Genomic DNA, 7244 nt, shown 5'->3' on the forward strand with positions numbered 1-7244 from the left:
GACTCGGTACTCCCCTCGAGCAAGTGACAACCGTCGCGGTGTCCCGATCGACACTCATTACTCGGAATGTTAACCGAAACCCCGCAAGACTTTAATATCAGTTTCTCATTTCCCCTATGAGTAACCGTTGCCAAATATCATGGTCTAAAAGATTTTAAATTGTTTCCAACTTAAATCAATAAAAAAAATGATTTCTGTCTCACAGGGGCATTTTGGTCATTTTTCCTTAAAAATCTCGAAACCAGCTGAAAATGTAGTATGCAAGTGTAAAACACATATTTCATAATCAAAAATAAGTTTAAATATCTAAAACATTCATTTAAAGTAAAATTATAACTATTTGAATATAATAAAAATATTCAATAAAATATTCTATTTTCTTGTAAAACAATATTTATAGAGTTACCGGTAAATAATTTTTGTAGCGTAAAAGCTAAATAAATTCATACATATTGTAATACAGATAACCAAAGTACAAAATTTAATTTACAATTACACGTGGGCCCATGAATGATCAAAAGTATCAAAAGCGGTAAACCTACAGTTTTTGAGGATGCAAGTCCAACTGTAGCCCTCAACAAAGTGAGCTATCTATCGACTATCCTGAGCCTGAAATGGGTGGAAAGGAGGGTGGTGAGATTATATAATCCCACTGAGTAAACAAATATCATTTAAAATATCTAAAGCTGAGTAAATAGAGACAGATAAAATAGATTAGCATAAAAATGATTCTCAGCATTTCGAACACATTTTAATAAGATAAAATAGATTCATTTCACCAAAATAAACAACGAGGCTTATAATTTCTTGAAAAGTTTGGCTCGTGCCAAAATCATTCTCATACTCAATTATCAGGGATACCTTGGCTGAGGACTATCCCAACCGAGTCCGCCAAGGTTGTTAAAACGTTATGTACGCATAAATCATGTTTTTATTTTGAAAACATAGCCATTCCTTAGCGTTGGCTGAGTTCACCCTCACGTGGTGGTTTGGCGTGAAGTGAACTCTAAAGTTTTAACCTTAGGAGTTATCTAACCGCGCCTTTCATACTGAGGTATGAATATGATAGGGTTACCGTGCCCCTCTAATAGGCTAGTCCACGGAACCCGTCTACTGTAGTGACCAATTATAACCCACCAATTCTATAAAATTCAACAACATGACATGACAATTATTTCATTTTACAGCCTCTCAAGGCAAATCAATAGTTCATACTTTTTCAGCACATTTACCAAATCCAACCATTCATGCCAATATTATCATAAGCCATTCAATTCAAACCATGATTTATAACACAACAATTAGTCTCCAATTACTCCATTTTCAAAACCATCTTTTAATTTTAAGACAATTTTAGAAAATCATTTCATTTAATCACATTTTGCTTATAAAACATAAAATTTACCATTTAAACTCATTTTCCATAAAATCACAAAAACGAATTAAAATTCACTTCAGATAATCAAGATGATGATAAGGTTACTCATTGTAATGAAAATCGAGTTCCGAGTACTCCGATTCTTGATCCTCGGGTACTATCTCTTTACTTTTGCTAGAATGCTCACCACCTAGACATAATGCACAATAAGCCATTTACTACATTTGTGCTAAATTGTTATAAAACTAATCTAAACTCTATATGAATGCATGATATGGAACGCGAATTGTTCGGATTATCGTCTACATGCAGTGTTGGCCTAACTCGATCTATCACTTGATTAATTGGCCAATACGTCCAATTCAACTCCAAATAATTCCATTTTTCTCCCAATACTCTAAATCATCAAACACAAATTAAATAACTTGAAATATGGCAAAATCATCCTCACATTTTCTCTTGGAAAATTCAGCCATGGTGGGTGCATCAACACTATAATTTTTCTTACTTGATTTTCTCACCATAATTCATCATTTCCTAACCAATTCACTTGAAATAAAATCAAATCCACCATCAACACTCTACAAGGAAGATTTGGCCAATGATGAACTCATGAGGAATATGTGAATTTCAAGCTTAATTCTTACACTTAACACCATAAACAACTAAAAACATCCATATATCTTAAAAATCTATCTAAATCATCATCAAATTCTCTCTCCTAGGGTTTGATCAGCACACTATCCTTCATGATATCTTGTGATTCAACCATGAAAAATGCAAAATAATGCATAGGAAAGATAGATCACAAGCTAGAGTTAAGAAATTTCACCTTTGATGGCTTGATTACTTGAAATCCACCAATTTTCTCTTGAATTTTCATTCTAGGGTTTTTGTTCTTCTTTTCTTCCTTTGTTTTTGCTATGGCCGGCCATAAGAATGAATGTGGAAGAGTTCAAATTGGCTTTATAAAGGAAAATATTAAATGGATAAAAATTTATCATGTGTCACCATTCCATTGGTCCATGTGTCATACTTACCCATTAAGCAATCTCTCTCCACCATATAAATTTCCTCAATTATCTATGATAATATTGGGTAAAATCCATGTGCTGGACAAGTGTTGGGTGATGTAAAATTACAATTTTGCCCTTGGATGGCCAAATGACTATTTTACGCCTATACTCGAAAATATGTCAGAATTAAAAATTTTCACTTCTCAAACTCAAATTATACTCCAAATGATCAATCTTAGTCAAAAATTTCATCCAACACTCACATCTTAACCTCGGGTAGCAAAATGACCATTTTACCCCTAGGTCATGAAAATTCTAATTTGACTTCAAATCGGTCCTCGAACTCCGAATCACCATTTTAAGTCATTCTGGGGTTTTAAAATTCTCAATTTCATCTTAAAATCTCTATTTGGACTAGTTCGAGGCTTAAATCAACTTAGTTGTACCATTTGGTACATTACCGTCCTTTAACGATTTTCGAGGTACCCAAGTAAGCAAACATGCATTTTTATGTACGAATGGCATAATAAACATATTGTAGAGCTGGGCTTGACACAAAGAGTGCTATTCACCCCCCCTTTAGCACATTTATTTGGGACCAACAAGTGGTATCAGGGCAAGTTTCACGTTCTTAAGGTCTAATACCCTTTGGGAAGATCCAAATGGCTCTTCAAAAATTAGTAGTGGCTGAGGGACAGTCAACAAACAGACCACCTCTGTTTGATGGCTCGAATTACCCATATTGAAGTACTAGGATGTCAATATACATTAGAGCAATAGATTATGAGATGTAGGATGTCATAACCGACGGTCCCTTTATCCCTTCAACCTTAAATGTTGTAACCAACGAGATGATTTGTAAGCCAAGGTCTGAATGGACCGAAGCTGAAACCAAAAGAGTCTAAACAAACTTTAAGGCAATCAGTACATTGCATTGTGCTTTAACTCCCACTAAATTCAATGAAGTGTCAAGCTGTACCACAGCTAAACAAGTGTGGGATAAACTTAGGATTATTCATGAAGGGACTTCACAAGTCAAGGAGTCTAAGATAGCTCTCTTAACCCACAATTATGAGATGTTTAAGATGAAACCTGGTGAATATATCACCAGCATGCTAGATAGATTCACAAACATCACAAACAAATTAAGTCAGCTAGGCAAACCAATTTCTGAGCATGAAATCGTTAAAAGACTTCTTAGAAGCCTACCCAAAAATTGGAAGCCAAAGGTAACTTCCATTCATGAAGCCAAGAACTTAAATGTTATAACTCTAGATGCAATTTGTGGTTCTCTTCTTACTCACGAGTTAGAACTCAAGGAAGAGGAAGAAAAAGACAAGAGGGAAGCAAAGGAAAAGAAGAAAAGTATTACCTTAAAAGCAAGCATCCTTGAAGAAGAATTGGACAGTTTATCTTGTGATGATGATGAGGAACTAGCTATGGTTACAAGAAGGTTCAAAAAGCTTATGGGTCAAAGAAACCAGAGATTGGCTAGAAGAGGGTATAAAAGAGAGTAAAGCTTTTCATGGAAAACCAAAAATAAAAACGAGTCTAACAAGAAGGAAGAGCTTATATGCTTTGAATGTAAGAAGCCAGAACACTTTAGGTCAAAATGCCCCTTGTTGAAGGAAGAAACACCAAAGAAATATAGAGAATCGAAGAAAGTAATGGTGGTTGCAAACTGGTCAGATAGTGATACCTCAAGTTCTGATGATGAAGAAGAAAAGGTGGAAGAAAGAGCTATTCTGTGTCTGATGGCAAGGGATGAAGAGTCCGAGGTATCTTCATCCTCTTGTGATATTTCAATTGATGAATTACGAGAGGAGTATGAATGTCTTTATGATGAATTTGAGAAACTTGCATCAAAATATAAAACTTTGAAAAGAAAAACAACATCTCTTGTATAATACCCCATACTTTGATATGTTGACTAATAAAACTTATTGGATGCCAATTAAGGTTAATTAGAATATTTAAAAGTGAGTCGAAAGTGAATCAGAACATAATAAGACATTTTGGGTGCCAAGGAGACAAGTGAAAAATTTTAGAATAAAATAATATTAAAATATTAATATTTTATTCAACGTCGACATTTTCCATGAAGAAGGAGTATATGGTCAATCTAAGTTGGGGAGAAGAAGAACGAGAAAATTTTAGAGAAAAATGACATTAATGGGGCCCGTGTGTATTTATTAAATAAAGCTAGCGCGAGTAAGTGAATATTTAAATATTTCGGTGATATCGCGTTGAAGCATAAACTTGATATTTTATTGATACAAGTGTTAAGGAAGAAAAATGAAAAGAAACTGGAATTAAAAGATTGTGGGAGGATACAATTAAAAAGGGTGAAAACCTTAGAGGGTAAAATGGTAATTTTACCATTAGTGTGGTTAAAGCTTCCAAAAGAAGCTTTGACTCTTCATCCTTATCCTATGGCTGGTTCTTATCTCTAGTCAAAAGATATTTTCTCCTCCACCTTCATGCTCCCAACGCCATTTTCATGCTTGCATGTCATTTTCACCTTGCCACCATGCATTGAAAGAAAAAATAAAGAGAATCGGCCAAAGAAAGAAAGAAGAGAAAAGTGAGAGGATTGGGTAGTGAGTTATTCAAGAGTAATTGAAGAAATATCAAGTGGGTCTCAAGATTCAAGAAACATAAGCTATGGTGGCCATGGGTGTGAGGAAATTATGCATTTTGTTGGGTGAAATCCAAGCTAAAACCAAGTGGAAGTGAAAAAGTAAAGATAGTAGACTGTGGTGGCGTGCTGGAGGAAATTACGAGTGACCGGCAAGTAGAAATAGCTAAATACGCCTTCGAACTAATAGCAATGTAATATCCCGCTATTGTAAGGTGAGTGAACTTGCATTAAAATATTTTGGGATAAATGCATACATGTTTAATTAAATCACCTGGAATGTTTTATAGGACTTTTCTGTCAAACGTGCATGGGAACAAGCCCTTGATGAAATGTTTTTATGTGGCAAAATATGTGATATAATGAAACCATGTGTTCCTATATTATGTGGATATGTGTGTTATGCTTTGAGTGATAATGCTATATAATAGCTATAACTGTGCATGTGCGGTGTGGGAGTGCACATGACGGTGCCGGTGGTGTGCGGTGTGGGAGGGCACATGCCAGTAATGATGTGGGCGGGAGTGCGTGTGATGATATTGAAATGTGCGTGGAGGGAGTGCACATGATAGTATATTGAAGTGTGTGTGTGTAAGGAGTGCACATGATGATATTGCCTTATGCGTGTAGGGAGTGCACATGAGCTGAGTAAAGCGGTGGTGGTGGTATACATGTATATATATATATATATATATATATGCTATAGACAAGTTATGAAAATAAAAAAAATGTGATTGTACTATATGCTATAGAATGCCTTTCCACTACAGTGAAATTCGCTCTGCTACGCTTACCTTGCTTGAATTTTGCTAAATGTTTTAAAATGAGTTGAAAAACAGCTTGGCATCGAGTTTTGTTGATAATATATAAAATTGCATTATTTTTACACAAGTGTATCATGTTTTCGAAAAGCTCTCTGTATAGTTTGCTTGTTCCTTTCTTATTTTCACTCACTGAGTTTATACTCACTCTTTTTAACTTCATGTTTTCAGATTCGGAGGTAGTTGGGACCTAGATTGAAGTGTCCATTTTTATTCGCCATTTGGTAGGTACCATGGTATCCTGTAGCGGCACCCACGCCCAGAGTCACTCCGCTGATAGTCAAGGTCTCTTGTCAATGTATATATTTACTGAAATGTAAATTATGAGATTGTTATGCACTCGGTATGTTGATTGATTACCCCTATCGGTTAGAGTTGAAGAATGATAACCCTATTTTGGTGATGTTATATATATATACACTTGGTCTTACGGTCTAATTTCGAAAGAACATTCATTAAAAATTTTGAGTAATAGATCTTAAAGAAAGAGAGGCTTGCTTGGGTCTGGTGGGCTATGTCTGTTGGGCCCTTACATTGGTCATGGCTCGGGAATTGGGTTGTGATAGACTTGGTATTAGAGCCCTAGGTTTAGCCGAGTCTTAAAAATTTTTGTGTCAGTCAGCGGAGTTGTCGGAGTTAGTGTAGAGTCTTGTTTATGATTTGTGACTGCAGCACAAGTGATTGACAGGAGGCTATATAAACTCCTATTCCTAGTAACCTCCCATTTTCACTAATGTCATATAAAGTTGATAAGAAGCGTCGTTGTCCAGGTTTGAGATGACACCCGAGACATGAGCTGTTGTTGAAAAGATTTTAAAGCAAATGCTCCTAATGAAAGGTTAATATAATGATATATGTGATACCCCAACTTCTATAGGCTTGTAACTAAGTATAGATGTAATAATATGGGCTAGGGGTAGTTTCGTTATTTTTTTAATAAGCTTCCAAAAGAAAGTTTTATGATATTTTAAGGCCTAAATAGGCATAAGACAGTATAAATGATGTGTGCTGATGAAAACACGAAGAAAACTAGAAGTTTCAACAATTTTCATAACAGGGGCAAAATGGTCATTTTTCACCTTGAGTTAAAATTTTAAGTTTTTATGAACTCGAGCATGTTTAGACCATTATGGATAGTGTCCCAGTGTTAAAAGAGCAAAAAGATTGCATAAAAGATTGGAGGAGAGTAAGTTAATTGGTGGGGGGCATTTTCGTAATTTTAAAAGAAAGGATAAGATTGCCTATAAATACCTTGAATTTCCAGCAGCTTCTTGAATTTTCCAGCAGCTGGTCTTCTTCTTCCCTTCTCCTCTCTCACGTTTCTTCAAAACTCCATGGAAGCTTGATTTGAAGCTTGAGTGATTTTCTCTCTCTAGCTCTAGTTTTCACAC

The 7244-nt window shown here is 35.3% G+C and overlaps 1 long non-coding RNA gene across 1 annotated transcript; it reads right to left on the reverse strand.

Annotated features, from left to right (window-relative positions):
• Positions 417–2226, reverse strand: LOC108661731. The gene is made up of 3 exons (XR_001927508.1): positions 2211–2226; positions 1484–1568; positions 417–609 (listed from the first exon to the last, which is right to left on the reverse strand). It is a non-coding gene; the product is annotated as an uncharacterized LOC108661731 (long non-coding RNA).

The sequence above is a fragment of the Theobroma cacao genome, chromosome 4, assembly GCF_000208745.1.
Source record: "Theobroma cacao cultivar B97-61/B2 chromosome 4, Criollo_cocoa_genome_V2, whole genome shotgun sequence".
Taxonomy (NCBI): Eukaryota; Viridiplantae; Streptophyta; class Magnoliopsida; order Malvales; family Malvaceae; genus Theobroma; species Theobroma cacao.